The sequence below is a fragment of the Mya arenaria genome, chromosome 8 (assembly GCF_026914265.1).
Source record: "Mya arenaria isolate MELC-2E11 chromosome 8, ASM2691426v1".
NCBI lineage: Eukaryota > Metazoa > Mollusca > Bivalvia > Myida > Myidae > Mya > Mya arenaria.
The window spans coordinates 60,090,350-60,106,694 of NC_069129.1; positions in this window are offsets into that span (position 1 = coordinate 60,090,350).

Sequence of the window (16,345 nt, forward strand, 5' to 3'; positions counted from 1 at the left end):
ACCAGATTTTACTTTCGATGATGCCAACTGATACATTTAGCATTGTTGCATGTATTACAATAACCGTTTTTGACCTTTTTACACCCTAAGAGCCTAACCAAAAAAAAAGCTGATTGAGCAGGTGAAAGACAGAAACCTCACAGGCGGTAGGCCAAGCAGGAAGGACCTGCAGCTATATAGCTGGGAAGATAAGGTATTATATAACAAAAGCAAAGTCTATAAAGCTCATCTTCTTTCATGAAATAAATATAAAAAATATAAACAATATCTACATGCATTGATATTTAACTACAAATGTTAAAGAATTGGATGGTTTTTAATGGGTTCTTTTTATGTATAAATGACTTTACGTTTAAATGAAATATATGTCAATATGGAAGGAAACTAAAAAGTGCTACGACAGTTTCAAGTCTTTTGCCTGATTATACAAACTAACATATGTTTAAATATTTTGTCTCTTTGCAGATTGCATCAGTCATTCCCAGAGAAAGTATATTTGGGCTGACCACTCTAACGGAGAATGACACTTTTAGAGGTATTACTAATCATGCATTTTGGAAAATAATTACTTTGTTTTACCACTGATTTTTCGGTGCAATTTACTGCCTTCTAAAGGCTGTTTCGCCTTATGAAAAAAATGTCCATTTTTCCCAAAAAATTATAATTGTTTCCCAATTTGATATATGCAGATTACTTTAAAGAGTAAAAATGCAATTAATTTCTTGAAAAATAAACAAAATCTTGAAAAGACAGACTGTTATACAGCATAATTTATACATAACATAGTAAAAACAACTATACTTGTCATTATATGGGCTATTTTGGCTTGATTTTTCGCAATGATGACTTTTCCGATTTGCAAAACACAGGCGGTGGAAATAATTCCAAAAAAGCACTGTTTGCTTACACAATCTAAAAGTTTTTAACACATTTTTCTGAGCTATTATGAGTTTAAATAGCGATAAAAACCATGAATTATACCACAACATTATAACAATCTTTTAATAGAGCATACATTTAAGTATAAGTGATGAATAATTTAATATTATGTATTAAGTACAATGATATATGGCATTCAAACAATACAAGCAATAGACTAAATCTGTTTACAAAATACATGCATTTTTGTTCATTTGCAGATAAAACACAGCGTTCCACATGTGCAGAGCCAGATCTTCTGGTCCGTACAGATATAACGTTAACTCAAAAGATGAGCAAATATTCAACGAAATTATGTAGAACAAGTCAGAAAATGCAATGGTTCATTTCTGCAGCACAAACTGGGTTCCTATATACTTTTTGTTTTTCTCAAGTTTTACTAAAATGCATTCTCTTCCCAATGTTATTATGCACTATGCTTTGTACTTGCACTGAGTACACACAAAGGATGAATTACATATGTTTTTGGTAACATTTCACTGTTATAATCAGTAAAATATCATTTGCATAAAACACTAAAATGTTTTTTTATGAATTTTGCTTATATTACTTTTTGAGTTTCAGAATCAGAGATATATTTAGACCGGTTTTGGACAGAAAATATTGAAAAGTCTAGTGTGCAGTCACGTTCGTATGAACTTGATAAATCTGGTATGAAACTAGTTAAACGAAATGTTAACAAATTGTCCCTCCCCAATAAAAATAATATATATATGCATTTTTAACTAATTACATTTAGTAGTTAAAACTGTTTCAAAAGCTTTGTATAGTGCATTTAGAGATGGGCTTCATGACATACCTTATAAACATTATCATGAGCTGCCACACAATTTTTTTTTGTTTTAACTGGAAACAATTACCAAGAGTGTATAACCTGTTATGTTTGTGTAATTTGTTACTTGTAATTTCTGATGACACCCTTTTCCAGTCACACCAGTACCAGTACGATGCCAGACAGAATACCAAATGATAAAGAGTCTATGTGTATGTATAAATAACTAGACAGATTACAAAAGACTTTTGACAATAAAAAACCATGGCGGAATTCATGTACAACTTCATTTACATTTCACATAAGTGTTTTTATCTCCACTTAAAATCTTTAAACAAAAGAAGTACAACAGTAAAAATAAAAAAAATCACATAGTCACATGTGTAAGTACAACAGTATATGATAATTCACATAGTCACATGTATAATTATGTGCTTAATTCAACTGCTTTTCTCAACGTTTGGATACATATAAGGGAGATATATGCTGACATGTAATTAATACTTTTGTTCCTAATGTCTAGCATGTGTGGATGCTCCTCCTGTAAAAAGGAAGATGGAGGTAAAACGGAAAGGTAGGTTGTTTTGGCTTGCGTATCTTTTTGATAGAAGTTTGATCAACCTATAACAACTCATTGCATTTTGTTAAAAATCACAAAAACACTTATGTATCTTTGCATATAAAAAACTATTTATTAGGGTCCAAAAACAAGTTTTTTCCCACATTTTTTTTTATAATAACCTAATTTAAAACTTCCTTTTACGGATAATAACATGGTGAGAAAAAGGCGATGTATTACTCCTACAGGAACATCATTTGAATACCTTAAACAGTTTGTGAGTCATGGTCAGGTTTAAATTTTCAAAACAGAACTTAATAAAAATGTTCTGTAATCACCAGCAAGCTTAATTGTAGTTCCATGCTCAATTGTAATTCCTGCTTGTAAGTCATTTCCAAACAATGTGCCCATAACAGTCTTTAATATGATTGCATAATTATACACAGAGTCAAAACTGTTTCATCTAGTATGCATTTCTGTTTATTTGTAGCTGCATGCACCTGCAGTGCAGAACTTATGAATGTTGAGAGGGGTATCTTGCAGGAGAGCAAGCAGAGAAATGAACTGCTCAAAGAATTGAATTTCAAAATGGACGCCATGCTGGCAATGAAACAGGACTTATGAGGACTCATTTATTAACATATAAATACTCAAACTTTATTTATGTTGGTCTGCCTCATTCAGGGTCCATATTCCCTTATGTCTCAAGTTAAAAACTAATAAAGTTCTGAATGCTGTTTTTTGTTTAAATGATTCAAAATAACTCTAATGTAACACATTTTGAAAGAATATATCTCTTTACAGTAGAACAGATTATCTTTTACAGATGCAATTTTTATCATTTCTTTTCTTGTTATAACATTTTTATAACTGAAGTTAATCATAGTATTTAACACTAAAGACCTTAATGAATATGGGCGAAAATTCTATCAGTCTGTGATATTTTTTGCTAATGTAATTAAAGTATTTGAACCTGAAATGTTAATTATGTGTGTTATCTTGTTTTGACAGTACTCTTGTATGTGTCTATGTTGACTGATTTTTATTGCAATTATTGTTAACATTTTACCATAAAGTTGTCAACTGTTTCAGATATGTTCGTTATTGTAAACATTAATATTTGAAATCAAAATTGACTAATAAACGTATGTATATACAGTCCAATAAACTACATTGTTTTTGTAAAAAAGTATATAAAGTATAAAGCCTTCGGGTATCTATGTCGTTAAGGTTGTGAAACGACTAAGAAAATAAGCACACTCTAAGATATATGACAACAAATCAAGAAAATGAGTATCCACAATGTTATAAGCAGTTACGAAAGACATCGTTAAAAAATGTTATCTCAAGAAAAGTTGGGTGAGTTCAGTTTGCTTTTGTATTCCTCCTCTCCCAAATTCATGTTCGTATACACCACATCTGTTTGTCCACATCGTTTGTTGATATGTCCGGAAGAGGCAGCCCTCTTTCCAAGCGCAGATTGTGCAGCTTGAAACAACACAATATTACATTTGCCGACTTCTCTGAGGCAAATGGCAGACACCTACCGCTCTTGCTGAGGCATCTGAAATGGCATAAGTTACTCGCTTATAAATGGAATTGTTTTCAGGATGTAATGTCTGTCTGGGGGACCTATACTTTGACATAACAATCATATTTCAAAGTTCAAGGAGCAAAACTGACGAGGAAATTTTATATAACGTCCGCTTATTAAATCTGTACAAAAAATGATCCTGTTGTCTGGATTTCACCATTGAAAGTACAATCACATATTACCAAGACTTAGTGCGTTTGATTCCTAGCTTTTGTGGACTATAGTTTGGGAGGTCATCACCAAGCCTTACGATTTGTCTACAACCAATATAATCTTAATAATCAGACAACCATAATGTACTCACCGAAATCTTGACTTCAACACGCCAAATGAGCGCTCACCTACTACTCGACCCCTTTTATGGACCTTGTTGTAGCGTTCCTCTGCAGGAGACACTGGATGTAGGTACGGTGTCATCAGAAAGCGTTTCAATGGGTCTCCACTGTCTCCTAATCGGTGGCCGATGTTTGTTGCCTCAAGATGCTCCTTCAATACAGACACAGTGATGTTAAAATAACTATCAAGTAGACAGCGAAAGTTATGTAAATTTTCATTACCTATATTAAGCCCAACACTTCCACCCCTGGAAAATACATCCCAGCGTCTAATATAATGTTAAAATGATCTGACTGTTTTTTGCTGCAAGTATTACAAAAGTAAAGTGATGCCAACCTGCCTTTGGTTACGTTGACATCTTTAACGGGATAACCATTTTTCTAATAAACAGTAAGTTGTTAATTTCCAAATACATCTATCTTTATTTAAACTTATGTAATATTTCATTAAAATTTAAATATTTTCTTTGCAAAGATTTTCTATTTCAAAAGTGTTCTGTTTTGACCAAGGGGAAGTTAATACAATGTATTTTAAAAGTAGTTCTAAAAGTTTATGTTTTCACTCCTTATGTTGCAGTGAAAATATCATATTAATATTTTCACTGTTGTTATTTCACTGATAAAACTCCATATTTCATCGCAAAGCATGAAAGAAAAATATATCTGCAGTACACAGCTTTTAAGGTTATAAACTACACTTAAAACACACTTTGAAATTATTTTTTGTTTTAAAAACACAAAAAAGTGTAGGTAGGGTTTGGTAACCTGAACCAAATGTTTTTCTTTTAGGGCTAAGTGTTCTTTCATTGAATGTACCTCATAAACATTTTGCGGTTTGATCCGAATATGCTCAAATAACAAAAACAGGTAAGAGGCGGGATTTTTTTAGGGTGAATCATTTTATCAAAGTCAATGATTACTTAGAAATACTTATGTGAAAAACTACAGAAACAAGCTCAGTCGCAAAACATTTAAACATAAACCTGGTTTAATGGCACTGGGTAAACGCCAAAGACATAGAAAACAAAAACAACAAAATCGAAAACAAGAAACATGGAAGAACAGCACAAAACTTCACAAACAGCAAAGAGCATCAATACTGTATATAAAAAAACTATGAATCAATCAAGGATTGTAAGTACCGCCTTGGAACGGCCAGTAAAATGTAAATTTACTGGGGTTTAAACCAGTTTACGTGCACAAACCTCACACAATCCTGAATAAAGTTAAAATGTAAATGGTAAATCTCAATGAAAATATCCATTACCTTTAGAAAATATAAAAGTATTTTTAATTGCACAGGATAATTACCAAAGACATAAAACACAAAAACAAACAAATTGAATCATAAACCAGAAACTTGGAATAACAGCACAAAATTCCACAAACAACTCAGATCGGCATTTAAATGTCATCCATTTACTGTTTACTTATCCAGTGCGTAGCCATCGGAGATGGTGAATGAGTAAATTGTGAAGTTGCATGAATTTGGTACAAACATCAACATTTTCATGAATTCATTTTCACACGAAAACGTAACTGGGCCAATTAGTTAATGCGGACGCTGTTACAGATAGTACATAAATACAAGAGGAGTTTATCAAGGATTGTTAGGTACCGCCTTGGAACGGTCAGTAAAATGAAAATTTACTGGGGGGGGGGGGGGGGGGGGTTCTAACCAGTTAACGTGCACAAACCTCACTCTTATCCCAACAATCCTAAATAAACAAAAGACGTAAAAGGTAAATCTTATCTAAGTATGCATTAACTTGAGGAAACTCAATAATAAAACAAATAATAAAACTAATAGGTAAACCCCAAGTACTTCAATGATCAGAGATCCCAACTCTATCTGCAGACAATTCAGAGCACCTAATGCAAAAAAACTTTTCAAAGATACGATGCAGTCATTGTTTGAAACTATAAACATCACAGTCAGCCTTATAAAATAAAAGGTTTATAACTGTGTGATCGTAGAGTTTCATAATAAAAAGCTTTTTTGTAAGTAAACTGGGAACAAATAAAGAAAACATTAAAAAGGCAACATAAATTAGCTAATCTTTTCTTCCAAGTGATTACCTATCAAAAATATATGAAGAAAATGACGTCACATGCAATAACACTCCGAGTCAGCCAAATATGGTTTTAAAGATAACATGATTTTGCAAACTTTTCATAAAATCAAAGGACTGAAAGCATAATTATGTAAGGATGCTATATTCAATCCTATATTTTGTTTCAGGAATACATAAAAACTGGAAGGCCAGTACTCTTCAAAGTATTGCCTTTATATCCACGGTTTAAATAAAGTTCAAGTTATCCATTGAGTCTATCTGCCAATCTACCTGCTGGAAACATTTTAATTTTACTAATTTCTTTAATAAAAATCGGGATGATCAATACTATTAGCAATCAGCAATTTAAGATTACGATTGTACTTTGATATAAGATTACAATTTTTGAGAAAGTTTTCCTTAATTTATCAAATCTGAAACCCTGTTTTAGAAGTTTTTCCGTCATAAGTTAACTGCGAGAGCTGATTTTTTTTTACATCTGTTCATATTCTAGCAAATTCGATTAACTGTGAAATAAAAACATCACGTTTATCATTAAGATTGATACTCAATATATCTTTCTTTACTTCGAGTTGCAGATCTAAATAGAATGCTTAAGCTTAAATCGGATGTATTAGATTTATTACAATCACCCTCAAGGTACAATTGATGGCACACGTCTTGATGCAAAACTGTGTTGAGGTATTTTGATACGGTCATAGTACAATAAAAGGTTTAATATTTATGTCCCTTAAGCGCCGGTAAATAACTGCCCTGGCATTGTGTTTTAAAGCTATTCCTCAACCACCTTCTCATTTTCATATTTCCATTTCCTGTTTCAGTCATCTTGAGCTGCGATTCAGCGTAACATCTTCGAAGACGTTCATTCAGATATTCCTTTGAAATTTGGCTGAAATATGTCCCGTTCGCTCCAAACGCTAATCTATAAATCAAAGCGCGAATGCGCTGAAAGGCTATCTGCGGGCAAATATATGAGAGTTGCAAAATCTATTTGAACAAGGGGAAAGGGTGAAGCGCACAATGATGAAAGTGAAGACTGTGCCGATGATCAAAAGCGGTTTTGCCCACATCGGGCGAGGAAACAAACATATCTATGTCTATCATGATCTCATAAAAGTAATATCGAAAATACACCATTACAAATAAGCGTGCTTCAGGTTCATACCAAGTTATAATAACAAACCCTGCAGGCGATGGGGCACTTGCGGACGGTAATAATTTCTTGAACATCTTGGGCTAAACTCAGAGTGAATATCATTATGTTACCTTCTTACCATAGCCTCCATTATTTTGATCGACATTAATCTGATAAATATAGCGATCTAAAAATAGTAATATTCTGCTAAAACTAAAACACCGGGATACAGAAATACAGCGTGGAAATAGCCGAACAAGCAATAACTCATACTCGGACCGCAATACAACTAATCTATTTTTATGGTTTAGACGTCATTCTGCTAAACATAGAGCGCATTGAGACAAAAAAAATGGGTTAAAACAACATGAAAAGAGGTAGTTCTTCAGATTTTGCGGTCTTAAGACTACCTGCGAGCATGCGCAGATAGTCTAAAAAGCAGAAAGATTCTACTATACTGGGCCATGATAATGCTGCTGTAATGTTGTGTCTAATTTTAATAAGGTTGGATTTTATTGAAATGCTACATTAAGGCCAGAGAAAGATTTAATTTATATTGACAATTTGTTATCATTATCATTATTTATTTTAGAAGTGTCATATATAATCATGTTTATGAAAAATATTCCATCAACAGCCCTATTTGTTAAATAACTTGTTGCGAATCTTAACACAGGAACTTGACACTACTTATACTGGTAGCTGTATGGTAAAATTTATTTTAAGTATTTTATTATTATTGAATGATTAACTCACCCTGGAATAGGCTGACTCTCCATTTTGTATTCATTTTGATTTTGTTTAAGTTCTTGTTTTCTCTGATGGATTCCATGTCTTGTTCATTGAAAGTTTTAAACCTACTGCCCTGTTGTTATATTCTTGAATGGTTGAAAGGACATTACTTTCATTAAACTTTTGCCTTAATCTAAACTTTCAAATTTATTTGTAACTTCAGGCAAATCAGTAAAATAAATGTTCATCACTTCTTCAAGCTCTGGAGAAATCTCAGTTGCAGCAGCAGTTTCCTCACTCAAATCCGGCTCAAAACTAGAAAAATGGCCTTCAAACAAGTCGAAATCTGACCGATCATCCGCCATGTTAAAATCTGTGCTGCAGACAAACTTTCAGCTTCCAGTTCTCCTCAATATATTTCTTGTCATTAATAACAAGAAAGACCATTGATGCAAAGCATCAAAGGGCGCCGTTTAATAGTTTATGCATTTGTTTTATGTTGAAAAACAAGGAATGTCAAGGCCAACAAGCATATTACAATGCATCGAACCGCATCCATGAAATTCTCAAAATATTTGTAGTATTCTGCTTAACAACATAGGCTAAAGCATTGAAATTGTAGAGTTTCAAGTTGAACATTTCATTATGGGTGTGGTACATTAATGAACACGACAGAATTAGGGTGCTTCAATACCATGAGTATTTTGAAAGTAATGCTCTGGTCAAGAAAAAGAGGCAAAGGGCAATAATTCTGTAATTAGCTGAAATACAGATATAGTCATTGTGTACTGCACTTCCTCTTGTTGTGCTTTACCATTGAATGATGTTTAATGAAATTCCAAAAAGTAGTTTTCTTGTTATGCTACGGACAGGAAAAGGAACAAAGGGAATTACTCTTGCAATTCGCTGAAATAGAGTTATTGTTCTCGTACACTGCAGTTCTAATCATTTAGGGGGAGGGGGCAAAGTCACCATGCTGGAATGACAACTTGAAGGGAAGAATAAGTTTCTTGATTATATGGGGGAATTCATCATGAAAAAGTGACATGAAATAAATAGTTTTGTAGTACTTTAATAAACAATATCATTTCGTATGAAAGTTACAAACATAAATAGAACATAATTATTGAACTGTTATATAAAAAGAGAACATTGTTTACTAGATGAAATGCATTTATAACATAACATGCCTTGTTTTTAGCTGTTTAATAATACTAAAATGTATGAAATTGGACAAATTGCATAAAAACTGGTCAATGGAGTTATTATGTTAACTTCTCCATTTACATGGTAAAGAAGAGTTGAAAATGGATGTTTTTAGTTCATAGTGATATTAACACAAAAATAGCATGTGTCTTATAGGACAATGGCAATTTTTTCAAATATGATAAAAATAATGCATACAAACTGAATATGTATCAGACTATGCATGAAAGAAATAACTGTTTCTATTTTTCACAAAGGTTTTGAAATACAATGCACATATAAGCATAAATAGGCCAAATATGCACAAAATAATAGTAAACAATGTGTGAAAATGATACTGAACACTTAAAATAATTTCTTTGTGTATTAAATGAATATAAACCAGAAAAGCAATACTAAATCAAATCCAAAATGTATAATAACATGAAGAACACCCCTTTATGAATATCTTCATAACAAATCAGAGTACATGTAAACAATAATCATTTTATATAATTAGTATCAAATGTGTCTACTTTAAAGAGTGTTTTCATTTGCATTAAATTAATATATACCAGAAATGCAATTATAAAAATCCTTAAATGTATAAGAAACTGAAGACATCAAAGAATGACACCCATTTATGAATATCTCCAAAACAAATCAGAGGTCACCTAAACAATAATCATTCATACAATTAGTATCAAATGTGTCTAGTTTTTGTTTGTCTGTTCATTATCTTTAAATGAGCATCTTTAAAGTGAAACTCTTATTTGAAATCAAAACATATAACAGGGCTTCCATTAAGAATTTGAAACTGGAAGTATAAACTTCCTGTCCATCAATTTTCGAAGTTTTACACTGAAATGTGGAAGTTAAAATCTCCCGAATACAATATCTTTTTCCACTATTTTTCAATTAGAATGTTAAAAATCAAGTAATTTGTAACTTTAACTTGCCAAATTCAAAGACTTATATTATTATAAATCATTTTATTTTATTTTATCATAAGACTGATTGAAATTGTGACCATAAAAGTAATATTGACACAAGGTTTGAATATTTTGAATTTCCAAGCTTTCTACTTTGGTGGTTTTCTTCAAAATTATGGAAGTTTTTGTACTTCCTAGAAATCAATTTTGAAAGTTTTAACCAATTTCTAAGGAGTAATATACTTCCTTTAATGGAAGCCCTGCATATAATTGTATTTATAACACACACCAAATTGACTGATAAAACAATAACTACTTACTTAATAATGCATTTACTGAAATATTGTTTACTGATTTATAACAAGCTTGTGACTCTGTTTATAATAGCAGATAGCATGACAAATATTAAATGATTGGTGATTGCTAAAAGATTTACTGTGGTCTTCTATAGTATCACAAGGCAGAAATACCATGTTTTATGTTCATTCTTATTAGCAAATTGAACTCAAAATCCTTCATTAGAAACATTGTTGTTGACATCTATCAACCCATTTTGAAAAATCAAAACAATGAATAATATTAATTGTGATAAGTCTTGTTTGGGAGTAAGAGTGCATCTTTAAAAATAGTGTGTGTTTTTTTCACTTTATATGAAATATGTACCAATTCAATTTGACAAATGAGACAAAAAAATTAAGTTAGGAAGTAGTAATTGTACATAATACAAAACAACAACAAAATTGACAAAGCTCAATATAACAGGAAATCTATTTGAAAACAAAAATTATTAAAGGCCATAATTATTTAAACTGAATTAAGGTATTTAAGTTATACACACTTTAATTAAAACTTTCACCGACAACATAATATTATCAAGGTACACTATGGGACTTTTATCCAAATTTTGAAGATATTTTACCGTGAATTAAAGTTATTTTTAAGTTTCATTACACCCAACCCCAAACTCCAAGAGCGAAAAGTAAATATTTTGTCTATATTTGATTTTTGTTTCACATTATCAGAGCTTATGAAATAAACACAACAGTTTCTGGTGAAATAAACTTCAGTTAACAGAAAACATAAGTTCAACCGAACAGCATTATTGATACACATGCAAAAAAATCATTTGGATTGATCTTGTGAGTCTTCTGAACAGAGCAGTATTTCGATGTTTGAAAATATAAAGCAGTTTTATAAATTCATAAAAAATAATTAATAATAAGACAACCTGCTGAAATCATTTTAAATATTTTCTATGATGTCTAATGAACAATTTAAAAGACAATTTATGATAGTTTACCGTTCAATTTTGAAGAAAATATACATAATGTCATGTAACCATACATTTTTATAGCTAATAAAATGCTTAAAATCAACCCTTTTCTTGTAAAAATTGATAAAGCTTTATTGGACTTATTCATAAAATGTAATCATTCAAATAAATGAATTTTACATATGATACTTACTCAAAATTCAGATTTAAAAAGCAATGAATGTACTTTCAAATTAAAATATGTAAAGAAACAAGAACACTATGTACATGTAGGCGGTAATGCCCCTCCAAAAATGTCAGAGTGAAAGTTCTCAACTAATTTGTCTTTTTAATATTATAACATGTAAACAGTCTCTGTAGGTAATCGATGTCTATTTGTTTTATTTTGTCAATGGTATTCTTACATTAAGAATTTTTCACAATAAGTCTTCACTCTTCATTATTTGAAGTTTGGTCTGTTCCCATGCGTTTGTACTTGTAGTGTGTGCACAGATGATAAATACTCAATGCTGAGTCAATGCTGATTTGGTTTTTATGCCCCTTCAGGTTCTTTACCTATCTAGAATGTTAAGTGCTGTAAAGGAAAAAAATGTACTTTAAAAGCCTTTCTAACTTATTAGTATAGATAATAATACTGCCATACATGTATATACAAAATAAAATATAAACAGTTTAATATTTCTCGACATTATTTAAAAAAAAAAAAACAAGCTGATACATACATGTAGATAATATATAAAGGAAATTACTAAATTTTTCAATAAAATTCATCATCATCATTGTCATCACCACCACCACCACCACCACCACCACCACCACCACCACTTGATTATTGAATACAGTGAGTTTATAAAACAACAAACACCATCTCAAATATGTTTTATATGAAATACTCACATCATCTCTATCAGATGTGACTGCCTTGTGGATGACATGGATGTCAAATCTGTCTCAATGATCTAACATCTAATGCAGGCTGGAATTATTCATAACCCCAATTTGTTGACTTAGTTATATTCAGTCATTTTCCTACCTGAAAGAAATTAAACTTCTGATTATCAACCGGCAGAAACTACAACTGTGAAAGACAAATGCACATGTACCAATTATACATTCTGCACTAATATCCGTTTTAGCCAAGAGTAAATTGGTAAGCACAAACGTGTAGTTGTGCATATGGTTGATAATGATTCACAACAGTACGGGGTTTTAACGAGACCTACACCAAGCAAATGAATGTCGCTAGTGTCAAAGCTGTCGTGGCTTCCAGCCCGAAACCATGTATGTCTTTTCTTACAGGTTTATTTTGAAAATATGCAGTTTGTAAACAAATAATGGATATGTTTATGTATTATGGTATGTTAAAAATAGGTCACATACCAAAACACATCATTTTTAAACAAAATTTTAAGTCTAATATTTTTCTAAGATAAAACAATCAAATAAAAGATTACATACTCATATCATATACATAAATAATGTGCATAAGTACATTTAAAAATATGAAACATGTACATCATGCACCAGTCAATTGTAACCATGGCCCCCAGGTCCGGGGTTATGCCGGGGATAGCCAGGGAAACGGGCTGTGTTTTTACCTTTCAGGTGGCCCTGCAGTGCCGGGTGAATGCGGTGGTTTTGTCTTCAAGCAAAATATAGCGGGGAATATGCCTTACCTAGGCTCCCTGGGGTGCGGGGGCATATGGCAGGGATTTGACAATCAGTTTGTCCTCGCAGGACGAGGATTTTACCTGGGGTTGGCTGGACCGAAAGTCAAAGTAACCATGCCCCACCACCGCATTCACCCGGCACTGTGGGGACACCTCGAAGGTAAAAACACGGTCCTTTCCCCCCGCTATCCCCGGTATACCCCCGACCTGGGGGAGGGGGGGTTACAATTGACTGGTGCATAAGTAGATGTAACATGTGTATTTATAATAATATATAATTATAGTACATGTATGTAAAAATATTAACACGCTGTCTTAACATTTAGCAATAAAACTGATTTAAGAATTCCAAAGATAAATTAAAAAACAAACATTTTTGAACACATCAACGTACAAAACTACTCAAAGATACTTACATACATAGCTCTTTGATACGAATATCCCTGTTCCATGCCGATTGTTGACATTCGTTTTTTCGACAGAAAATCTTCTCTTACGCGTATAATTCACTTATAATCCATGTTTTACTGTAATGACTCAAATTGTTAGGTGTATCGTAATCAACTGTCAGTGTGCACTTTGAGTGTTTACTTATTTTAAACGTATATTCATGATAAAATCATCACCCGAGTTTCCAACTGCTACGATGTAGAAATTCCATTATTGACCTATGAATAGCGGGGAAATACCTTCTGGTTCTAAAAATAGCAACATCCGGTATGTGTTACAACTCGGGGAAAATCGTAATAAAATTTTACTAATGTCACCTTCAACACATTAACAAATAAAGTTAGGTGAAAATTTAATTCCAATATCGATTAGATTAAAGAAAAAAGATTACCTCATGGTTAATCAATGCAGTAAACATAACAAAACAACATTAAACATAATTATTCCCATTCACATAATTACCGGTCCACATATTTTACATTTCCGGCACATGATATTTCAGATATTTCAGGTAACCAATCGGAAAACGTAAACGAATCGGGAACAGTTATTAAATTTATTTGTCGTTCTTCCGAAATAATGTTTTGAAGATAAATTGAAGACTATCTATTCAACTATAAAAAGCATTTTTAACATCCATACAATCGCCACCCATTTGCATTTTTTAATCATTATAAAATAACAGTAAAACCCAACTGTCAACCAACTTAAAAACCGCTCCTACCACTAACTAAAATAAATTCCCATTCCATAATAGGCGCGCACTTCAGTGCGGCGCCAATGAAAACAAACGATATCAATATTTTAAAAGGTTTATTGTTCAGTTGATGCTTTATTTTAACCCCCGTAATACTATGTTAAGTAAACTTTATGCGTCAAGGTAGCGTTTGCCATCAATTGTACTATAAGGGTACGTATTAAGGTACCTACACACAGTATTGCGCCATGCCATTTGCCTTAAATTGTACTACGAGTGTTCTACAACAAGTTTATTTGAAAATAATAGTTAATACTTTACATTTCGTCATTTATAAAAGATACGCATACTAGTCTAGTTTTGGTCTATTTTAAAGAGATCATTTTCAAAAAAAAAAAATGTAGTGATAAAATGGTTCTTAACTTCTGAGATAGTATATCTCATACACAAAATTATGCCTTGTTTTTAGGTAAGCATGTACGTCACAATTTTTAAATACATTAGAACTAGTAAAAATTGCTTTTGGGGTTGAGATATAACGCAAGAAATGCCATCTGATGCTTAATGCTTATGTGACCAAGGCCAGTTTATTCTTTAAGATTTTAGGCAATGACTAGTAAGATTACAAAACTGATTTTGGTGCATGGGTTATGTATGTTGAGGCGTTACACCAAAGCTGTTTCGGTTTGGTTCCGTTGGTTTTGGGTTGCTTGTATGTTATCTACTACATTACAGAACTATTTTGCATTACCACTGAAATGCATATACATTATTTTTAAAATTAAGAGCCCATTATAAGTGAAACAACGTGCCATTGTTCTGATGTCTCTTAACCACTTAATCGATAAATTCACATTACCGAATCAGTTCTTTTCACCAACACAGCCTGTTGTTTATAACTCATTTCACATAAATCACTTTCGTAATAAATTCTGCGCATGAACTAATTTACGTCAAATAACAATTCATAAACAACTATGCCACGCTTCGAATATATTATATTATAATAATATATATTATTCGAATAAATTTTGTCATTCGTTTGCAACCCTAGTTATAAACATTTCAAAAGTCAACGTACATACGGAAGAAGAATCACATGCGGCATTGACCCTTCGAAAGTTTTGAGTCATTTCAATTAAAACAGTCCACGTAAATACCATAGAAGTGGAACGTGCGATATTGACTTTTCCACTGTTCGAATAATTACCATAAATCAGTCAACATTCATACAGTATAAGTTCCAAATTTTATTGGCCTATGGCATGTTTGAGTGATTACAATCAGAAAGTTCAACGTACATACACTATTAAGAGTAACATCTGTCACATTGACTCTTGGCTAGCTTTTGATAATACCATTATGACATACATGCAGTAGAAGTCGAAAATGTCACATTTGCCCTTGGTAAGTTTGAGTTATTACCATTAGAACTGCCACTGATCCGTCAATAGAAGTTACACATGCCACACTGGTCCTTTGTAAGTTCAAGTAATCTCCCTTAGAACAGTATATCAGTGCTAGTTAAGAACTTTGTACCAAAACTTCTATACTTCTTATGAAATGGATCCATACGCAGAGAACGTGACAAGCGTTATTTATTGATATATCAAAAAAAAAATATGTTGACCTTGACTTTTAATCTACGATGTAACAATGTTCTGTCTTTAAATACATAATACTTGTATCCGTTAAACATACTCATGGCCGCTTTGTGGAACTCGAACTAGATTTTTTTATCGGAACGATTTCATTCTGTGTGATCTAAGTTAAACCGATCAGTATGGTATGGTAGCTGATTTATGTCATTGCGTATTTGCGTGCGAAATAATGACAACATAAAAATACGCTTAATGGTAGGTTAAGAAATACGGAATATTAATCAGTCGTATTTTCATCCCGCTACAAGGCGTATTTTTACTCAGCCACTTGGCATACGTTCGTATTTCGCCTTCTGGTATGCACGCGCAAATCTATATCTATTGGTACTATTACTA